Source organism: Denticeps clupeoides, chromosome 20 (assembly GCF_900700375.1).
Source record: "Denticeps clupeoides chromosome 20, fDenClu1.1, whole genome shotgun sequence".
Taxonomy (NCBI): domain Eukaryota; kingdom Metazoa; phylum Chordata; class Actinopteri; order Clupeiformes; family Denticipitidae; genus Denticeps; species Denticeps clupeoides.
In genome coordinates this window covers 18,449,477-18,471,853 of record NC_041726.1, presented here as the reverse complement: position 1 = coordinate 18,471,853, position 22,377 = coordinate 18,449,477, and the positions used below count along the sequence as shown (strand labels likewise).

The 22,377-nt window shown below is 44.1% G+C and overlaps 9 non-coding genes across 9 annotated transcripts; all 9 read right to left on the bottom strand.

Moving 5' to 3' along the window:
* Window positions 1-217: 217 nt before the first annotated feature.
* Window positions 218-289, bottom strand: trnaq-cug (transfer RNA glutamine (anticodon CUG)). Its single transcript has one exon. It is a non-coding gene; the product is annotated as a tRNA-Gln (tRNA).
* A 1,416-nt stretch (window positions 290-1,705) lies between these two features.
* Window positions 1,706-1,777, bottom strand: trnap-ugg (transfer RNA proline (anticodon UGG)). Its single transcript has one exon. It is a non-coding gene; the product is annotated as a tRNA-Pro (tRNA).
* A 289-nt stretch (window positions 1,778-2,066) lies between these two features.
* Window positions 2,067-2,177, bottom strand: trnal-caa (transfer RNA leucine (anticodon CAA)). Its single transcript has 2 exons — window positions 2,140-2,177; window positions 2,067-2,112 (listed from the first exon to the last, which is right to left on the bottom strand). It is a non-coding gene; the product is annotated as a tRNA-Leu (tRNA).
* Window positions 2,178-2,861: 684 nt separating this feature from the next.
* Window positions 2,862-2,933, bottom strand: trnap-cgg (transfer RNA proline (anticodon CGG)). Its single transcript has one exon. It is a non-coding gene; the product is annotated as a tRNA-Pro (tRNA).
* Window positions 2,934-3,363: 430 nt separating this feature from the next.
* trnap-agg (transfer RNA proline (anticodon AGG)) lies at window positions 3,364-3,435 on the bottom strand. The gene has a single exon. It is a non-coding gene; the product is annotated as a tRNA-Pro (tRNA).
* A 557-nt stretch (window positions 3,436-3,992) lies between these two features.
* trnaq-cug (transfer RNA glutamine (anticodon CUG)) lies at window positions 3,993-4,064 on the bottom strand. Its single transcript has one exon. It is a non-coding gene; the product is annotated as a tRNA-Gln (tRNA).
* Window positions 4,065-5,662: 1,598 nt separating this feature from the next.
* Window positions 5,663-5,734, bottom strand: trnap-ugg (transfer RNA proline (anticodon UGG)). Its single transcript has one exon. It is a non-coding gene; the product is annotated as a tRNA-Pro (tRNA).
* A 289-nt stretch (window positions 5,735-6,023) lies between these two features.
* trnal-caa (transfer RNA leucine (anticodon CAA)) lies at window positions 6,024-6,134 on the bottom strand. The gene is made up of 2 exons: window positions 6,097-6,134; window positions 6,024-6,069 (listed from the first exon to the last, which is right to left on the bottom strand). It is a non-coding gene; the product is annotated as a tRNA-Leu (tRNA).
* Window positions 6,135-6,818: 684 nt separating this feature from the next.
* Window positions 6,819-6,890, bottom strand: trnap-cgg (transfer RNA proline (anticodon CGG)). The gene has a single exon. It is a non-coding gene; the product is annotated as a tRNA-Pro (tRNA).
* Between the last annotated feature and the right edge of the window lie 15,487 nt (window positions 6,891-22,377).

Sequence of the window (22,377 nt, the reverse complement as noted above, 5' to 3'; positions counted from 1 at the left end):
ATAACATTCTGCCAACATATGAATGAGTGGATTACATATTTCGCTTAAGCTTCAAACAATAAGCTTGAACACGGCTTCCCACTGAGGGTTGAACTGTGATCACTGGATTTAGAGTGCCGATTGTTAACCGTTAAACCATGGAGCCCACAATAAGCATCTTTTAATTGCAAAACATGTGTAATTCAATTTAAGGAAACTGCTTATTGACATTCAGCAAAGGTCCCACCGAGATTTGAACTCGGATCGCTGGATTCAGAGTCCAGAGTGCTAACCATTACACCATGGAACCTACCCCTAGAGCAGACAAGAAGCTACTCTGAGAAACTGACAGAACGTTTCTCAGCCAACGACCCTGCGTCAGTCTGGACAGGCCTGCGAGAGTTCACCAGCTACAGACGACCCCCACCCCCGTTTGCAGCAAACAAAGACCTGGCAGAAGATCTAAACACCTTCCACTGCAGGTTTGAGAAGGACATATTCACACCCCTTACGCACCCCACCCCAGAGACAATGTGTGAAGTTCCCACTTGCTTCAAACACTCCACCATTCTTCCGGTCCCCAAGAAACCCACCATCACTAGACTGAATGACCACAGACCTGTTGCCTTGACGTCTGTGGTCATGAAATCCTTTGAACGCCTGGTTTTAGCCCATCTGAAGAACATCACGAGACACATGCTGGAGCCCCTGCAGTTTGCCTACCGGGCAAACAGGTCGGTAGATGATGTAGTGAATATGGGGCTGCATTACATCCTGCAACATCTCGACCGCCTGGGAACCTACGCAAGGATTCTGTTTGTGGACTTCAGCTCTGCGTTCAATACCATTGTGCCTGAACTCCTCACCTCCAAACCCTCCAAGCTCAGCGTGTCACCTGCTACCTGTCAGTTTAAAGAGTGGCTGTAAAAAAAGACCAGAAATTCAATAAAAAAAACATTAAATCAACAAAACCTATTGAATGGTCTTGTCCAAGTCGTGAACCTGGGACCTCTCACACCCACATCGAGTATCATAACCCTAGACCAATAATCCAAGTGCTAAAACTTTTTGAAGTAGGAATAGTAGATGGGCACACATATAACAACGTTGAAATTGAAAACATATCACTTTGTCATGTCCATTATTCTGACAATTCCCTGCAGGACCTATTGCACCCAAAGCGAGAACCATAGCCCTACACCAACAATGCATTAACAAGCAAAATCATAAGGGTTCAAACAAATTAATAGAGTTGCACTAGAGAGTATTAAAGATAACAGGCATTCAACACTGTTAGAATATTTAAGAGGGCTCGTCCAGGATTTGAACTCAGGAGCTCTCGCACCCTAAGGGAGAATTATAGACCAACGAGCCGTGAACGGTAAGGTCACACTGTGAAAAAAAAAAAAAGGTCTTTGTAGATCACCTTAGGGCACATAATGATGGATAGAATTTGGTTGAATTTTTAGCGTTTGAATTTAAAGCATTTTAACCTGGGAGACACAGTGCAGAAGCTTCAAATTTCATTTAAAATGACAGGAACTTTGGGCATTTTCTGGTTTTTAAAAACGAGAGTTTTCGCACCCTAAGAGGGAATTATACCACTACATCAACAAGCCATTGGCACACAAAATGTGCAGAATGATAGGTTAAAGGCAATGTTAAGAGCTGCACTAGTTAACACCAGGAACTCAAGCAAAACATTTAGGCAACACAACATTTGAATGGGCTCGTCCGGGATTTGAACCCGGGACCTCTCGCACCCAAAGCGAGAATCATACCCCTAGACCAACGAGCCAAGCGTTAACACCTCTTTTACTTATGAGCTCTAGATATACTGAAACCAAAAATTTGACCCAGTTGCATTCTATATTCTGACACTAACGTGCATGTTACCAAACTCTGTATATCTTAGATAACAATAGATACAAACTCTGCAGATGACATCAGATCATTGATGAAGTAGTCTTTGTCACTTTACAACATGTAGTTTTAGGCATAGAGAGGCAAAATCTACACAGCGGCTCTGACTGCTCAATACATTTTTCTGTTTCTCTGTCTATATTAATTGGAGCAAAAACAGAGCATGTCAGAAGTGGGATTTGAACCCACGCCTCCATTGGGAGACCAGAAAGCCCAAGTAATCAGAAAGAATTTCACCTTGAGTCTGGCGCCTTAAACCGCTCGGCCATTCTGACTGTCTTAAACTTGCACCTGTGTATTGCTTCAATAATAAAATCCAAACCAATTGCATGGTCAATAGATAAACAATATTTCTTGGTTTACATGATTGAACGTCAGACTTCTTGCATCTAATCTGAACAGAAAACCCCTAGACCACTGAGCCTAGATCACCAAAGCGTCATTGCACAGAAACTTTTTGTTCGGAATAACCTGTTTAGCCAAATATTGTTAAATGATTGTCTACTCTGAAGGGTGCAATTAGGCTTGTACAAAATTTGAATCCAGGACCTGGATTCCCCCAAAGCGTGAGTCATAGCTCCACACCAAAAAGGTATTAACAGCCAAAGTCTCAAGACAAAAGAGTCCAGACAAGTGATCAGAGTTGCACTAGAAAATATTAGTGGTAGTAGGAATTAAACAACAAACAAAAAAAACTAATTCAGGATATGAATGGGGAGGTCTAACAGCCATAGCTAGAATCATAACCCTAGACTGACGAGCCTACAACAACTGTCATGTTGTCAAATTAATCCAAGCTCTTCAGGGTAGATGACTGTAAAGCACAAAAAAATTTTATAGAATTTGGCAGATTAATTTAAGGCATTTGAAACTGGGAGGCAAACCTCCGAAGTTTTGACTTCATATTTAAAAAGACCTTTTTCACAAAATCTAAGCAGAATTTTATGGAAGCAGTCATTGGGCTTGTCCGGGATTTGAACCCGGGACCTCTCACACCCGAAGCGAGAATCATACCACTAGACCAACAAGCCAACAGTACCAAAACCATGCACACAAATAGGTCAATATAAAGAGTGGCTATAAAAAAAGACCAGAAATTCAATAAAAAACATCAACTCAACAAAAACTAATAAATTGTTTTGTCCCAGTTGTGAACCTGGACCTCCCGTACCCAAGCGAGTATCATAGCGCTAGACCAATAAATGTGCTAAATTCTTTTTGAAGTATGAATAGTAGATGGACACACCCATAACAACGTTGAAACTGAAAACGTATGACTTAGTCGTGTCCATTATTCTGACAATTATATGCAGGACCTGTTGCACCCAAAGCGAGAACTGCAGCCTTACACCAAAAAGGCATTAACAACCAAAATCTTAAGACAAAAGGGTTCAAACAAACAGAGTTGCAGTATAGAGTTTTAGTGGTAACAGGTATTCAACACTGTTAGGACTCTTAAGAGGGCTCGTCCGGGATTTGAACCCGGGACCTCTCGCACCCTAAGCGAGAATCATACCCCTAGACCAACGAGCCATGAAGTGGAAGGTCTCTCTGTAAAAATAATCCCAAAAGGTCTATGTAGATCACCTTAAAGCATGGATGGAATTTGGTTGAATTTTTTAAAGCATTTTAAACCTGGGAGACACAGTGCAGAAGCTTCAAATTTTATTAAAAATGACCTTAATAGCAAAACATTGTCAAACTATTACAGAAGCTAACTGGAACTTTGTGGATTTTGTAACAACATCAACAAATACATCAAGAGGGAATTATGCAACTACATTAACAACCCATTGGCACCCAAATGTGCAGAATGATAGGTCAAAGGCATGTAAAGAGCGGCACTAGATAACACCAGGAATTCCACCAAAACATAACATTCTGCCAACATATGAATGAGTGGATTACATATTTCGCTTAAGCTTCAAACAATAAGCTTGAACACGGCTTCCCACTGAGGGTTGAACTGTGATCACTGGATTTAGAGTGCCGATTGTTAACCGTTAAACCATGGAGCCCACAATAAGCATCTTTTAATTGCAAAACATGTGTAATTCAATTTAAGGAAACTGCTTATTGACATTCAGCAAAGGTCCCACCGAGATTTGAACTCGGATCGCTGGATTCAGAGTCCAGAGTGCTAACCATTACACCATGGAACCTACCCCTAGAGCAGACAAGAAGCTACTCTGAGAAACTGACAGAATGTTTCTCAGCCAATGACCCTGCGTCAGTCTGGACAGGCCTGCGAGAGTTCACCAGCTATAGACGACCCCCACCCCCGTTTGCAGCAAACAAAGACCTGGCAGAAGATCTAAACACCTTCCACTGCAGGTTTGAGAAGGACATATTCACACCCCTTACGCACCCCACCCCAGAGACAATGTGTGAAGTTCCCACTTGCTTCAAACGCTCCACCATTCTTCCGGTCCCCAAGAAACCCACCATCACTAGACTGAATGACCACAGACCTGTTGCCTTGACGTCTGTGGTCATGAAATCCTTTGAACGCCTGGTTTTAGCCCATCTGAAGAACATCACGAGACATCAGGGTGGTAGTAGCCCAGTGGGTAACACACTCGCCTATGAACCAGAAGACCCGGGTTCGAATCCCACTTACTACCATTGTGTCCCTGAGCCAGACACTTAACCCTAAGTTGCTCCAGGGAGACTGTCCCTGTAACTACTGATTGTAAGTCGCTCTGGATAAATGCTGTAAATGTAAATGACACATGCTGGAGCCCCTGCAGTTTGCCTACCGGGCAAACAGGTCGGTAGATGATGTAGTGAATATGGGGCTGCATTACATCCTGCAACATCTCGACCGCCTGGGAACCTACGCAAGGATTCTGTTTGTGGACTTCAGCTCTGCGTTCAATACCATTGTGCCTGAACTCCTCACCTCGAAACCCTCCAAGCTCAGCGTGTCACCTGCTACCTGTCAGTTTAAAGAGTGGCTGTAAAAAAAGACCAGAAATTCAATAAAAAAAACATTAAATCAACAAAACCTATTGAATGGTCTTGTCCAAGTCGTGAACCTGGGACCTCTCACACCCACATCGAGTATCATAACCCTAGACCAATAATCCAAGTGCTAAAACTTTTTGAAGTAGGAATAGTAGATGGGCACACATATAACAACGTTGAAATTGAAAACATATCACTTTGTCATGTCCATTATTCTGACAATTCCCTGCAGGACCTATTGCACCCAAAGCGAGAACCATAGCCCTACACCAACAATGCATTAACAAGCAAAATCATAAGGGTTCAAACAAATTAATAGAGTTGCACTAGAGAGTATTAAAGATAACAGGCATTCAACACTGTTAGAATATTTAAGAGGGCTCGTCCAGGATTTGAACTCAGGAGCTCTCGCACCCTAAGGGAGAATTATAGACCAACGAGCCGTGAACGGTAAGGTCACACTGTAAAAAAAAAAAAAGTCTTTGTAGATCACCTTAGGGCACATAATGATGGATAGAATTTGGTTGAATTTTTAGCGTTTGAATTTAAAGCATTTTAACCTGGGAGACACAGTGCAGAAGCTTCAAATTTCATTTAAAATGACAGGAACTTTGGGCATTTTCTGGTTTTTAAAAACGAGAGTTTTCGCACCCTAAGAGGGAATTATACCACTACATCAACAAGCCATTGGCACACAAAATGTGCAGAATGATAGGTTAAAGGCAATGTTAAGAGCTGCACTAGTTAACACCAGGAACTCAAGCAAAACATTTAGGCAACACAACATTTGAATGGGCTCGTCCAGGATTTGAACCCGGGACCTCTCGCACCCAAATCGAGAATCATACCCCTAGACCAACGAGCCAAGCGTTAACACCTCTTTTACTTATGAGCTCAAGATATACTGAAACCAAAAATTTGACCAAATTGCATTCTATATTCTGACACTAACATGCATGTTACCAAACTCTGTATATCTTAGATAACAATAGATACAAACTCTGCAGATGACATCAGATCATTGATGAAGTAGTCTTTGTCACTTTACAACATGTAGTTTTAGGCATAGAGAGGCAAAATCTACACAGCGGCTCTGACTGCTCAATACATTTTTCTGTTTCTCTGTCTATATTAATTGGAGCAAAATCAAAGCATGTCAGAAGTGGGATTTGAACCCACGCCTCCATTGGGAGACCAGAAAGCCCAAGTAATCAGAAAGAATTTCACCTTGGGTCTGGCGCCTTAAACCGCTCGGCCATTCTGACTGTCTTAAACTTGCACCTGTGTATTGCTTCAATAATAAAATCTAAACCAATTGCATGGTCAATAGATAAACAATATTTCTTGGTTTACATGATTGAACGTCAGACTTCTTGCATCTAATCTGAACAGAAAACCCCTAGACCACTGAGCCTAGATCACCAAAGCATCATTGCACAGAAACTTTTTGTTCGGAATAACCTGTTTAGCCAAATATTGTTAAATGATTGTCTACTCTGAAGGGTGCAATTAGGCTTGTACAAAATTTGAATCCAGGACCTGGATTCCCCCAAAGCGTGAGTCATAGCTCCACACCAAAAAGGTATTGACAGCCAAAATCTCAAGACAAAAGAGTCCAGACAAGTGATCAGAGTTGCACTAGAAAATATTAGTGGTAGTAGGAATTAAACAACAAACAAAAAAAACTAATTCAGGATATGAATGGGGAGGTCTAACAGCCATAGCTAGAATCATAACCCTAGACTGACGAGCCTACAACAACTGTCATGTTGTCAAATTAATCCAAGCTCTTCAGGGTAGATGACTGTAAAGCACAAAAAAAATTTATAGAGTTTGGCAGATTAATTTAAGGCATTTGAAACTGGGAGGCAAACCTCCGAAGTTTTGACTTCATATTTAAAAAGACCTTTTTCACAAAATCTAAGCAGAATTTTATGGAAGCAGTCATTGGGCTTGTCCGGGATTTGAACCCGGGACCTCTCACACCCGAAGCGAGAATCATACCACTAGACCAACAAGCCAACAGTACCAAAACCATGCACACAAATAGGTCAATATAAAGAGTGGCTATAAAAAAAGACCAGAAATTCAATAAAAAACATCAACTCAACAAAAACTAATAAATTGTTTTGTCCCAGTTGTGAACCTGGACCTCCCGTACCCAAGCGAGTATCATAGCGCTAGACCAATAAATGTGCTAAATTCTTTTTGAAGTATGAATAGTAGATGGACACACCCATAACAACATTGAAACTGAAAACGTATGACTTAGTCGTGTCCATTATTCTGACAATTATATGCAGGACCTGTTGCACCCAAAGCGAGAACTGCAGCCTTACACCAACAAGGCATTAACAACCAAAATCTTAAGACAAAAGGGTTCAAACAAACAGAGTTGCAGTATAGAGTTTTAGTGGTAACAGGTATTGAACACTGTTAGGACTTTTAAGAGAACCCGGGACCTCTCGCACCCTAAGCGAGAATCATACCCCTAGACCAACGAGCCATGAAGGGGAAGGTCTCACTGTAAAAATAATCCCAAAAGGTCTATGTAGATCACCTTAAAGCATGGATGGAATTTGGTTGAATTTTTTAAAGCATTTTAAACCTGGGAGACACAGTGCAGAAGCTTCAAATTTTATTAAAAATGACCTTAATAGCAAAACATTGTCAAACTATTACAGAAGCTATTTGGAACTTTGTGGATTTTGTAACAACATCAACAACTACATCAAGAGGGAATTATGCAACTACATTAACAACCCATTGGCACCCAAATGTGCAGAATGATAGGTCAAAGGCATGTAAAGAGCGGCACTAGATAACACCAGGAATTCCACCAAAACATAACATTCTGCCAACATATGAATGAGTGGATTACATATTTCGCTTAAGCTTCAAACAATAAGCTTGAACACGGCTTCCCACTGAGGATTGAACTGTGATCACTGGATTTAGAGTGCCGATTGTTAACCGTTAAACCATGGAGCCCACAATAAGCATCTTTTGACAGCTTTGAATTGCAAAACCTGTGTAATTCAATTTAAGGAAACTGCTTATTGACATTCAGCAAAGGTCCCACTGAGATTTGAACTCGGATCGCTGGATTCAGAGTACAGAGTGCTAACCATTACATCATGGAACCTACCCCTAGAGCAGACAAGAAGCTACTCTGAGAAACTGACAGAACGTTTCTCAGCCAACGACCCTGCGTCAGTCTGGACAGGCCTGCGAGAGTTCACCAGCTACAGACGACCCACACCCCCGTTTGCAGCAAACAAAGACCTGGCAGAAGATCTAAACACCTTCCACTGCAGGTTTGAGAAGGACATATTCACACCCCTTACGCACCCCACCCCAGAGACAATGTGTGAAGTTCTCACTTGCTTCAAACGCTCCACCATTCTTCCGGTCCCCAAGAAACCCACCATCACTAGACTGAATGACCACAGACCTGTTGCCTTGACGTCTGTGGTCATGAAATCCTTTGAACGCCTGGTTTTAGCCCATCTGAAGAACATCACGAGACACATGCTGGAGCCCCTGCAGTTTGCCTACCGGGCAAACAGGTCGGTAGATGATGTAGTGAATATGGGGCTGCATTACATCCTGCAACATCTCGACCGCCTGGGAACCTTCGCAAGGATCCTGTTTGTTGACTTCGGCTCTGCAAAATCATAAGACATAAAGGTTCAAACAAATGAATAGAGTTGCACTAGAGAGTATTTGTGGCTTGTCCAGGATTTAAACTCAGGACCCCTCTCACACCCAAAATTTGAATCATACCCCTAGACCAACAAGCCGTGAATGGTAGGCTCATACCGTAAAAATAATCCAATATGGTTTATGTAGATCACATTAGGGCACATAATGATGGATAGAATTTGGTTAAGTTTTTTAAAGCATTTTAACCTGGGAGACAGTGCAGAAGCTTCAAATTCTGTTTAAAATGACAGGAACTTTGGTTTTTGAACACGAGAGCTCTCGCACCCTAAGAGGGATTTATACCACTACATCAACAAGCTATTGGCACCCAAAATGTGCAGAATGATAGGTTAAAGGCAATGCTAAGAGCTGCACTACCAAAACGTTTAGGCAACAAAAACTTCTGAATGGGCTCGTCCGGGATTTGAACCTGGGACCAATCGCACCCAAAGTGAGATTCACACCCCTAGATCAACGAGCCAAGTGTTAAAACCTTGGTGTCTATTATTCTGACATTTACATGCAGGACCTGTTGCACCCAAAGCAAGAGCCTTAGCCCTACACCAGCAAGGCATTAACAACCAAAATCTTAAGACAAAAGGGTTCAAACAAATGAATAGAGTTGCACTAGAGAGTATTAGTGGTAATAGGTACAATACAAGATGGCGCCGGTGAGGTCGGCTGCCGTCGCGACTGCTCCGACCAAGTTTAGTTTGTTTTTGTTTTTAAACCCTCTTCTAACAACCCTACACCGGCAAATCTAACACCATGCAACGCATTAAATACAGTAGAGACACTCTTGTTTCTACTAGTATACAATGCACTTACAATACGAAGACTTTGACTGCTTTTCCGGATCCCAGCTGGCCGAGTGAAATCCTGAGAAAGAACAAAGGACGCGACGCGAAACGGCGGCCCCGGGGGAAACGAGCCGGCATCAGGAACAGGCTGAGGGCCCGTGCACACAGCACACCTCTGCCTAGCATCCTGCTCGCCAACGTCCAGTCACTGGAGAACAAGCTCGATGACCTCAGGGCCAGGGTAAAGTTCCAGAGAGACATCTGGGACTGCAACCTCCTCTGCTTCACCGAGACATGGCTGAACCCAGCGGTGCCGGACCACGCCATCCAGCCGGCCGAGTTCTTCTCGGTCCACCGCATGGACAGGACACGCGACTTGGGGAAGACAAGGGGAGGCGGAGTGTGTTTGATGGTAAATAGGAACTGGTGTAATTCAATTTCTCCCCTCACACACTCGTGCTTGCCGAATCTGGAACTACTGTCCATCAAGTGTCGTCCCTTTTACCTTCCTCGGGAGTTTACATCGGTCATCATCAGCGCCGCTTACATTCCGCCAAAAGCGGACACGGACACTGCCTTAGGCGAACTGCAGGAGGCGCTAACACAGCACCAAACACAGCACCGGGACGCTGCGCTCATTGTGGCAGGAGATTTTAATAATGCCAGCCTCAAACGCGCAGCGCCGAACTTTCATCAGCACATCACCTGCCCCACCAGGGGCGAAAGGACACTGGACCATTGCTACACGACAATAAAGGACAGATACAGGGCACAATCTCGTCCACCATTTGGAAAATCCGACCATGCCGCCATCTTCCTCATGCCTAAATACAAACAAAGGCTTAAACAGGAAGTTCCGGTTCAGAGGGAGGTGGCACGCTGGACGGACCAATCGGTGGCCGCTCTTCAGGACGCACTGGAGGACGCAGACTGGGACATGTTCCAGAGTAGTTCCGGAAACATCAGTGAGTTTGCGGAAGCGGTTGTGAGTTTCATTGGGAAACTAACGGACGACACCGTTCAGAAAACGATCGTCAGAACGTTTCCCAACCAGAAGCCGTGGGTGGATAAAACCATCCGCGACACTCTGAAATCTCGCACCGCGACCTATAACGCAGGGCTCACTTCCGGGGACATGGAACCATACAAGGCTGCATCATACAGCGTCAGGAAAGCGGTGAAGGAGGCGAAGCAGCGCTACGGGAAGAAACTGGAGTCACAACTCGAACAGAGTGACTCTAGGAGCCTGTGGCGGGGACTACGGACAATAACGGACTATAAAGCACCAACATCCGGTACGACGAACGCGGACGTGTCTCTGGCAGACGAGCTAAATACGTTCTATGCTCGCTTCGAGGCTGCAGCTAAAGACGCTAGCGATGCTACGGCTAGCGGCTCCAGCAGCTGCAGACGGGAGGACACTGCCAGCACCGAGAACGCGTTCGTCATCACCGAGCATGATGTGAGGAGAGCCTTCAAGAGAGTGAACACCAGGAAGGCAGCAGGACCAGACGGCATCTCGGGGAGAATCCTCAGAGCCTGCGCGGACCAGCTAGCACCTGTGTTTACAGAGATATTCAACCTCTCTCTATCTCAGTCGGTGATCCCCACATGCTTCAAGGAGTCAATCATTGTTCCGGTCCCCAAGAAAACCCATCCTGCCTCCCTCAACGACTACCGCCCTGTAGCCCTCACCTCAGTAGTGATGAAGATCTTTGAACGGCTGGTCAGAGACTTCATCATTTCTTCACTACCAGATACACTCGACCCACTACAGTTTGCATACCGTCCCAACCGGTCCACGGATGACGCCATATCACATCTCCTCCATACTGCACTCACCCACCTGGACACTCGGAAGGGAAATTATGTTAAAATGCTCTTCATTGACTACAGTTCAGCATTTAACACAATAATCCCTTCCACACTCACCACCAAGCTGGAGCACCTGGGACTCAGCTCATCTCTCTGTCAGTGGATCTCCAACTTCCTAACCGGGAGACCACAGGCAGTAAGGATGGGTGGACATGTCTCAGCCTCCATCACTCTCAGCACTGGAGCCCCCCAGGGCTGTGTTTTGAGCCCCCTGCTGTACTCCCTGTACACCCATGACTGTACAGCCACTACTAACTCCACCACCATCATCAAATTTGCTGACGACACTGTCGTGGTGGGCCTGATCTCTGACAACGATGAGACGGCCTACCTGGAGGAGGTTGGAAATCTGGCGAACTGGTGCCAGAGGAACAATCTCCACCTGAACGTCAGCAAGACAAAGGAGTTAATAGTGGACTTCAGTACAAAGCAGGAGAGAACCTACCAGACCCCTGTCATCAACAGGAGCCCAGTGGAGAGAGTGGACAGCTTCCGTTACCTCGGTGTTAACATCACGCAGGACCTGTCATGGTCCTGTCACATCAACACCGTGGTGAAAAAGGCCCGGCAGCGTCTCTACCACCTCAGACGCCTGAGAGACTTCAGACTGCCCTCCAAGGTGCTCAGGAACTTCTACTCCTGCACCATAGAGAGCATCCTGACGGGAAATATCTCAACCTGGTTCGGGAACAGCCCCATGAAGGACAGGCGAGCCCTACAGAGGGTGGTTCGATCAGCCGAACGAATCATCTGTACCAAGCTCCCTGACCTTCAATCTATCTACAGCAAACGGTGCTGCACCAGGGCCAGGAAGATAGTGAAGGACCTCACCCACCCCAACAATGGACTCTTCTCTCTGCTGCGATCAGGGAAGCGCTTTCGCTCCCTGAAGTCCAACACAGAGAGAATGAGGAGGAGCTTCTTCCCGCAGGCTGTCCAAGCTCTCAACATCAAGAGTACATAGAACTCCAGCACTTTCACCTCCAATCACTCCGGACTCTTTTGCACAAAACCACTTTGCACAAAACCACTTTGCCCTTACTGCTCTTTCTTTTATGGCTCTTTCTTCTTTCTTAAACATTGTAAAAAACTGTAACTCATTTGCAAACCTTCACCCTACCAATTACACATATTTTATGTTAAAGACGTAAAAGTGTAATACTTGGTTATGTTTGCAATATTTGCATATTGGTTCAATATTGGTTCACTGTTTACTTGCAACATTTGCAATACTGTGGTCTGTAGCAGTTGCAGAAAGCATTTCACTGCACATCATACCGTGTATGACTGTGTATGTGACAAATAAAATTTGAATTTGAATTTGATTTGATTTGAATGTTGTAACACTGTTAGGCAACACAAACATTTGACTGGGAGAATCAAACCTTTAGACAAACGAGCCACGAACTGTAAGGTCACACTGTAAAAATAATCCAAAGCAGTCTATGTAGCTCACTTTAAAGCACATAACTTGACAGCTCCGCAGGTGGGGAAGAAAATGCACCAAAGCGTGAAAAACTGCCAGCAGCTCCAGGTAGTTTATATGGCCGTCCCGAAGCCGTGATAGCCAAAGGCCGTTGACCGCCCTGCCTTTGAACACGGCACCCCAGCCCATGAGGGAGGCTGTTAGGAGTCACAGTCTTCCTTACGGACACAACACTCAGGTGTCGCGCCAGACAAATAATTGCCCGCCCTCCACCACCAGCGGAGAGCCGCAAGGAAGTCCTCCGAGACCGTGACAGAATGGCGGAGGTGCTGGCGGGGACAAAGATGCAGTGCTGAAAATCCCTCATATCAGTGCATTGGTGCTGCTGAACAGACTGTTTTAATGACAGTACGCGTCTCTCGAACACGTAAGCGTGAAAAGACAGAATTTATCTGGAGGCCCAGATATTCTACAGTCTGGGAGGGAACTAGTGCACTCTTGGCGTAGTTTATACTGAAGCCCAGGCTGGTGAGGCGGGTCCCCAGTACCTTCGCTTCGTACTCTGCCTATACATTTGCTGAACACACGGGGCACGAGGCTCAGGCCAAACAGGACCGTGAGAAACTTGTAAGTGTAGCCCTTTTACCCCACGACTATGAAAGCTGGGCTCTGGGTTCATATCACTAACTGTGATCCTTTACTCATATGTCTTAATCTTTAAATATAACTAGTGGAATTCCGAAATGAATTATATAAATGGGTATAAACAACACACAGATAAGAACATGTACAAAATATGTCTTTCTTTTCTTTATATATTTAAACAAGAACTCAAAAGAAATTACACAACACACATAAATCACACTTTCAAACAGTAAACCAAATAAATAACTTAAACTAAAGCCGGCAAGTGAAAAAAAATATAACCCCCACGGTGCAGGCCTGTGTGCAACAAAATGTTGTGGTGCTTCAGTCTTATCACTTACGGCTCCCAGCACAATATGGCATGCATCAGTATTGCAGTCACTGGAACTCCTGACCTCCAGGTAAATCGTGAGCTGCGGTGCTCCTCGGGATGACGGGATGACCCTGGAAACAATGCGGTGCTCCAACGTAGCCAGAGGAAGCCTGTGCGTTGCCGGTAGCGCAGACTGCTATCTGGGTGCGCCAACACGCGTGTGCTCGTCCTCTCCTCTCCCTGTGCGCTCGCCTGTTCACCCTGCTGGTGGACGGCGAATTCGTACGCCAGGCCCGTATCCGAGCACGGAGCTAAGAGGCTAAGCTAATCGCCGGAGACTTCAGACACCAGCGAATATTACAACGCACCTCTCACGAGATACTGTAAACCTGTTGGAAAAAGTATATAAATTATCATGCAATCATCTTTTTCTATTACTTCTGTATTTGGAATGTTAACCTCTGGCAAACACCAGCTATATTAAACATTAGCCAACATCTGTATTTGTAATGATAACATCATAACATCATTAGCTGCTTGGAAGAGAAACCGTGGAACAAGAGAAGGGTTGCAAAATAAGTTCGCCGGGGCGAGGTGACCGAGACCTGGCGGGACCTGGGAAAACAGCGAATGGAGAACTTGCAGATGGAGAAAGGAGGAGACCATCGATCATGAGATAAACAACAGTGAAGTTCTACGAATTTCTATGTTCGGAACAAACCCAGCTGATGTCTGAATGTACCACCCAGTATTGAATAAAAGGAGGAGGCACGTCAGAAACCACAGAGCTGTTGGAGGCATGCTGTAATGTGTGTCTCTGATTGCTCTCCTTGCAAGTAAAACGGACTCAGTTGCTTCGTGTCCTTCTTCTCCAGTTATTTAATAAGTGTTAGAACGAGGTATAACTCTGACAAAACCTTAGTGTCTAACTGATAAGTTCCTCCAGACTAACATACCGCTAATCTCCGGTTCTATCAGTTCTTTTTCCCACAATGTATTACTCTGTTCTTTCTTGTTTCTCCCACGTTTTGCCGCAAACTCCCTTCCTTTTTTTCGCGTGCTCCACTTCCTTCCGTATTATCCCTCCCACCATCGCTGATAGGTCAGAACATCACAGATAATAAAAGGAAACAGAAATAATACTGAACAATATTTAACAATAATTATTAACATAAAATGAACATAATAACATATATACACATGTAACATTCTCAAACTTTTCTCTGGGTTACATAAGCCACGCCTCCTGTGGGCAGGAGAGATTCCTATGTGAAAATATGCATTATGCAGGTCCACTGTAGTAAACCATTCACCGGGACGGACTGAGCGAAAAAGACCCTTGTGAGCATTCTGAATCTGAACTGTCTGAGGTGTTTGTTGAAAACACGCAGGTTCAGAATAGGGCGGAGCCCTCCGTCCCGTTTTGGACCAAGGAAATAGCGAGAATAAAAACCCCGCTGCATTTCCTCCACGGGGATGGGCCTTATTGCTCGTTTGCTCAGAAGAGAGGATATTTCTGCAAAAGAAGTCGAAGGCTTCTCCTTCTTTCTTCTGGAGGTCACACCTCTGACGCATTGCCTTCTGGGCCGAAAAAGTTCTTACAGTCCACCAGAGCGTTGAGAAATTCCACCTTCTCCTGGTCGGTGAGACTGGATAAGTTTAACCACAATGAGCGCTTGCCCTCCTGGTCGGGTGATGGTGATGAGCCACCGAAGCCTTGACTGTGGTGGGGTTGGAGAGCCCCAGCTCCTCCGTATCGGCAATATCCAAAACTGCTTAGCCCTTGACGGGTACGCAGTTAGAAAAGATTTTATACCAGGACCGTCTGACCTCGGTTAGGCATGCAGGCACCGCGGGAAGTGATTGGCTGCCTGTGGGCAGACGAGAAGGGAGTCTTTTCCCATCTAAAAAGTCCCTCTCGACGCCGAGGTCACCACGGGGGCTGGTTATGCAATGCCTAGCCTGGCCGTGGCTCTTTTACAAACCTTGACCAAACCGAAGTCCCCCGTGGAGGGCTCGCTGCCCTGAGCGCTGGGGGGTCTAGAAGGCTGCACATTCGGGAGAATGGTGTCCTCGTCGTCCTCACAAATACACAGAGCGAATGAACCATTCAGCTTGGTTAAAATGTTAAGTGAAAGTGAAGTGATTGTGATACACTGCAGCACAGCACACAGTGACAGGCGCCAGTGTGTGGTGACGGTGCTTTGCTCAGTGGCACTTCAGTGGCATCTTGGCAGTTCAGGATTCAACCTAGCAACCTTCTGATTACACTTCCTTAACCGCTAGGCCCTGCCACCACTGCCTAAAATACCTTGTCTAAGCAGAAAAGAGATGCCTTCTTTACTTTTCCTTTGGTAAAAAAGTAAAATGGTGAAAAATATTCCCCCCGTTGCGCAGACGTTCTTTAGGGTTCTTTGGTGGGTTCTCATCTGTCTTTGCTGCATTGTCCCTGTTCTGCTCCTTCAGTTCAGACAGACAAGACTGGTCTTTCTACAGCGCCATAGTCTGGATAATCGTACTTAGATGACCTCGTCGTACTGTGCGTACTGTGACCTCGTCGTGACCTGCTCCGTGGCTCTACTTCTGCTACACAGAGATTAATGCGCCAGCCACTTGCATCACCGAATCACTGCTGCCATCTGTCTGTCTATGTCTGTCTCATTGGTGTCTACATGTTTTTTGTTAAATGTTAGTCTTGCACTGCCTCTGTCCCATTTGCACTTTATGTAGCCCAGTTTGTCTGTGTTGCACACGTGCACTTTATGTCAGTATGGAACTTTGTTTAATTGTAGCACCAGGTTCCGGGGAAACGTTTTTTCACTTCACTATGTTCTGTCTAACATGTTGAAATGACAATAAAGCTCAACTTGAACTTGAACCTGATTTAATAATGCAGTCCATTTAGATTCAGATTGGCACTGTCCCCACAGACTGCTAACTGGGTGCCTTTCATGCTCACTAAGGGTGATGATTAAAAGCAAAAAACACATTCAATTGTGTAAACCATGTGCTGTGCTACAGTGTTTCACAATGACAATCACTTGTTTTTCACTTGTCAACTGTAAAGAATAAAAGAGCAGGTACATTACCACCCAGACACAGTAAAAGCAGTTCTAGGTAATAAAGTATAGGTGTTGAATGAATGTATGAAGTACATAGAAGAATTATATGGGGTGGAGTTTTAATGAATAAATATGATATGAATACCAGACACAGTTGTAGATGTTCCAGATGTTATAATCGTACAGGAGACAGTTACAGGGTCCGAATAGTCTGAGGGAAGAAGCTCCTCCTCATGTTCAGCTCGTCAGCTAGTGAAGTGGTTCGAATCTCAACTCACCATTGAAGGTGTTGAGATGGTGAAGAATGTGTTTCCAAAGAGTGGGTAGTGGAGAAACCTTCAGGTCAGGACAATTTGTGTCAGAAATGTTGTCATTTTAAGTAGGATATTGTGTGTGTGTGTGTGTGTGTGTTAGTTACAGGCTTCAAACACAGAGCAGGTGCTGAGGTCTGCGAGCCAACTGCCCTGCATCCTGGAGTTGTACACACTGAAGACTGCAGAGATGACAGTGGACTTCAGGAGACGTCCTTCAACACTGCTCCCCCTCACAACAAGATTTTTTGACGATTTAGAAACTGGCCGACAGAAGAACAGTTTCTTTCCCCTCGCTGTCACTTCCTAAACAGCTGAAATGACATTTGTATTTTTTATACAAGATATTAGACCATATTGTATATTGTTGCTTATACTGATGTTTTTTTTACCATCGACCGCATTCAAATTCCTTCCTTGTGTTCACTTACATACTTGGCGAATAAAGGCGATTCTGATTCTGAAACAAAGACTGTTTGCTGAAACTTAGGCCTGACAGCTCTGTTGGCAGTCAAATGCAAAAAGTTTAGTCCGCCATGTTCAGTATGTTACAAGGTCCACTGTGGTGCCAGATGTTTACTTTGACGTTTCTTTCCGTTTATTTAATATGGTGGCAACATTCACTCTTTTAAAACATTTTAATATTTTAAATTGTGTTGATGAATTTTTTGAGCTTTAGTTTTCTTTTTGTCAACGCTGAACATGCCGAGTCAACCTGAAACTGAACAGATAAATGTGAATTGGTTGAAAGTCACTGACATTCATAAGAGATGTGGGGTCTGAGGAAGGACTGAGTCCTGACCCAAGAAAAACATCAACAATAGCTGACATGGAGAGACCACAATGCAAAGAGGATGTGAGGCTGGTGACCTACATTGTCCACCATATCTGCGACGCAGAGAGAGTTGAGCAGCAAGAGAGTTGTTTTTAAATGATGAAGAAGATCCTAATTTCAAAGCTGGTGTAAAGATGTGTAAAGAGTGCCGTTCAGAGCACCAGCTCGGATCTGGAATTTGTTCCCTTATGTCATCATTGCAGTTGCTCTGTGACTGGATCTGAAAATGAGCACAAGTGTATTTTTCTTTTTAGTTCTGTCATGTAAGAGGATGTAAAAACAGTGATTTATTTACATTTCTTCTGGAAAAAAAACAGGATTAAAACTGTCTGCACCAGACATTGTGATTGGTGAATGGTGTTGATGACGTCATTTCCACGAATGAAAGAAAGTGAAGTGATTGTCATTGTGATACACAGCAGCACATCACACGGTGCTGTCAGGATCCGGTCCGAAATGGGGTTACTCCGGTTCGGATCAGGATCCGGACCGGAGTTTAATTGTTGTCCTGTGTAATGTTCCCTAATCGTTTTCACCTGTGTTAATTGTATAAAGCTGCCCTGTTCGTTTCTGTTCACTGTCAGGTCTTTGAAATTATGTTCCATGTTCACCAGTGTCTACGTCTCGGATGTCGACCCTGTCTTGTGCTTCACCATTAAACCCCTGTTCCGTGATGTCAGGTGAAAGCGTCCTTCATTCCTCGTCATTCCTCGTCACTCTTCGTCCTCCTCTCCGTTCACCCGCCGCGTCATGCCCGCATGGACATGACAGGTGCACACAGTGACATGTATCCTCTGCATTAAACCCATCACCCTTAGTGAGCAGCGGGCGGCCATGACAGGCGCTCAGTGGCACCTCAGTGGCACCTTGGCGGATCGGGATTTGAACCGGCAACCTTCTGATTACCGCTAGGCCACCACTGCCCCCTCAACTTCTATAGTATAAAACTTCTATAGTATAAAAACGATGATCTAATTTCTTTGTATACATAAATGTATTTCTTCACTCTTATTTGCTGACTCCAACTTTCATCTGGACAACCAGACAATCCTGTGGATATTGGACTTTCTGACCAACAGATCACAGAGAGGACTGGTTAACAAAACTCTCTCTGACCTCCATTATACCTCCATCTGATTTCTCCTTTGCTCTTCATCTTATACATAGATGACTGCAGGGTCAGACACCCGGTGAAGGATGCTGACGACACAGTCCTCCTGTCTCCATGGTCCGCTTCTGCAGGAGTTTGTGGACTGGTGTGACACCTCATGTCTGTAATTGAACATCAGATAACCAAGGAGATGGTGGTGACCTTCACCAACAAGCAGACCTGGCTGCAGCAGTTACCACCTCCATCCACGGGAAGCCAGTAGAACTACTCGAGGAGTATACAGTACAGGCAAAAAGTTTGGACACCTTCTCATTCAATGTGTTTTCTTAGACCTGGCCTCCACAGTCACCGGACCTGAACCCAATCAAGATGGTTTGGGGTGAGCTGGCAAAGGGGCCAACGAGTGCTAAATACCTCTGGGAACTCCTTCAAGACTGTTGGAAAACAACAACAAAATCAACAACATTTATTTCTTATAAAGCCCAAAATCACATACAGTATGTCTCAATGGGCTTTGACAAGCCCTACAGTTGACATCCCCCACACTTGACCCTAATGCACACAAGGAAAAACTCCACACTCTCTAGGAGAGAGAAAAAAAGAAAGGAGGAAACCTTGAGAAGGAGTGATACAGAGAGGGACGGTAGAGTGAGTCTGCAAATTGTGTCATACATATTTATACTTATATATACTTATATTTTTCCCATCTTTCCACAAACTTAATTTTAAAATGCTCAGAAAGTAAAAACAAACAAAATCCACAAAATGTTAATGAAAAATATTTTCCCATATTCCGTTTAAAGCTGAATAAAGTTGCTGCTGATGTCCAGACGGTAAAATCTATTGCTAAGAGTTTACTTTCACAAAACAAGAGTGAGAACGATAGAGAGAGGGAGGGGGCTCACACACACACACACACACACACACACATATACACCAGAGAGATATAGAAAGAGAGGGAGAGTTTAAGAACTAGTAGGAGCTTCACTTTTCCCATTTTACATGTCTTGTCACTCAGACTCACAGGAGAATAGGACGTAGTGCTTTTATCCTGTCAGAGTACTCTATTACACAAATGGGAAAGTGACACTCCTTTCACCTGGCTGAATTCAGTTAACCACAGAATAATGCAAATATGCAATGTCCTTATCAATTTGGCTTTTGATTTATTAACCTTCTAAACTCTCCAGATTTAAGAAATGAAGTATTTTAGCTCACCGTGTCCTCAGATGAAGAAGAAGATTCCGGTGCAGCCAGTCATGAACACTGACCACAGTCTCCGTCACTCTGAACTCTAAGCGAGGATTGGAGATTAATCTTTTTTAAATCCAGGTGATCAGTTCATCTGATCAGGTCTTGGCAGGCTTGACCGATCCCACATCTGACACCAAATTGTCGTTGAAATTATTTCCAGCACCAAGCGTCTGAGGAGCCACAATGCAAAACCGTTACATGAATTTAGTCAGACTTTATTTGCATGTTTGTGATGTTCAGAGCATGTTGAAAAATTTATTTATTAGCATGCGAATAATAGCATGATAATGTCAAGAATGCTAACAGTGCGTGGCCAAGATTAGTCACGTTACATTCGGTGAGGTTTGGAGCATTGTTGGCAATGACACTGTAGCTGTACCACTTAAACCGCTAGGCCACCACTGACCCTGTCTGAGCGTTAATAGCTTGGCCACGCCCACCCCGATCGCTTATAAAAAAAATTGCACACTTCACACAATAAAGTAAATTTTTTTAATATATAGCTTGCCGGTGTGCGTGCTTCAGTACGACCCGAATTAAGTGCCGAAAAAAGTCTGAGATAATAAAAAATAAAACTTTTTTTTTTTTTTTTTAAATAAAACTTTTTTTCGCCCATTGACTCTTTTTTTGTTTTTCCAAAATTGTCATCAAAAATTTTAAGAAACCTTTTTTTCACACTTTTGGTAATGAAATGTGGGCATTTCATGTCCCCAACAAAGCAACCAATATGTCATTTTGTGCCTGACCTCTCTGTTTTTTTTTTTTTTTTGTGTGTGTGCATTTCAAGGCAGCCACAAATGCAAGACATTTTTTTTTGCTTTTTTCCTTATTTTCCAGGTGTTCCTGACCCCTGTTGGAGGTAGCGACACATCCAATATGTCAGATTGTGCGAAAGCCTCGCCTCGGCTCCCGGGTCGCTAGCTTCAAAGGGTTCCCTCAGGGAGCCAAAAACGTATTCCCAGGTCTGTCATACTGACAGGCTCAAACTACCTAATAGAGGTAAAATTAACCCCAAAATGAATGTGAAGGCAAAATAAAGCCATATGGATTTGGAAGGAGGTACCTACCCCCTTAAGAATATACTTACCTGAGATAAAGAATATAGTATAGCCTAAAACCCAAAAGGAATGCTAAATACTTACCTGTGTCAGGATGTTGTTTATTTTGAATGTGCCTAAGTTATGAGTACTGCCAGAAAATGGCTAATTTTTAGGGGATAGGGTGTTTGTAAATTGAGGGCCTGTTCCCCAATTCTTAACCCCTTTCAATCCCAATGCCTAAACCTTAACCATTTGAACCCCAAGTGTATTTTTTAACCCTAAACTGGGATAGTAGGTCGAATGTGATCATTTGTAATCCTTAATTGGGATGTACATGTGTTTGTGTGTTGGTGGGAATGGTGAAAGTTTGTGTCACGTGCGCTTGGGGATGGGGGTGGCTTGTGGGCGGGATGGATGCTAGGCCTGTGCATAACGGATTTCATGCATTCTACTCTTCGGAGGGGGGTGGGGGCTCCGGTATGGATTGGGATTTTTTAATACATTCCTACCCAATACCCAAATCAGCCAGTGCCACATCTGTTTCGCTTGGGGTGCCTCCTCTCTGTGTGGTGTGTTCTTGGTCTGAACTTCACCCCTGAAAGGTGAATTTCCTATTGGAGGCTCTTTGTTGTCCCTTCCATGAAAGGTCTTCTGAACCGTTCTTTGTCTCACCCTTTACCTAAGACCAATTTGTCATGGAAGACCCTACCAAGGGCATTAACCCAGACAACATAGCACCTAGGATAATTAGGGCTCCTCCACCATGATAAGGAGTGCTGAAAAAGTATTGAGACAAATTCTGGCCAGTGGGTAAAGAAGAAATGATTCTCATTACTTCTTGAGCATTCTTATTTATGAAGTAAATTTTCAAGAAGAAATTTCAATGACAAAGATGATTCAGTATGAGTAACACAGTATGAGAACATTCAAAATAGAAATGAGTAAGACAAAGAGACAAGAATTGGCTGAAACAAAAGGTGTACTGAAAGACAAATAGCAGTCGAAATGGTAATGGAAATGGGAGGTGGGTCCACAGTTGGATGAGCCCATGTATCCGGAAGAATTGAAGAATTGATTCTCATTACTTCTTGAGCATTCTTCATTATGAAGTCAATTCTTTATCAATGTTGC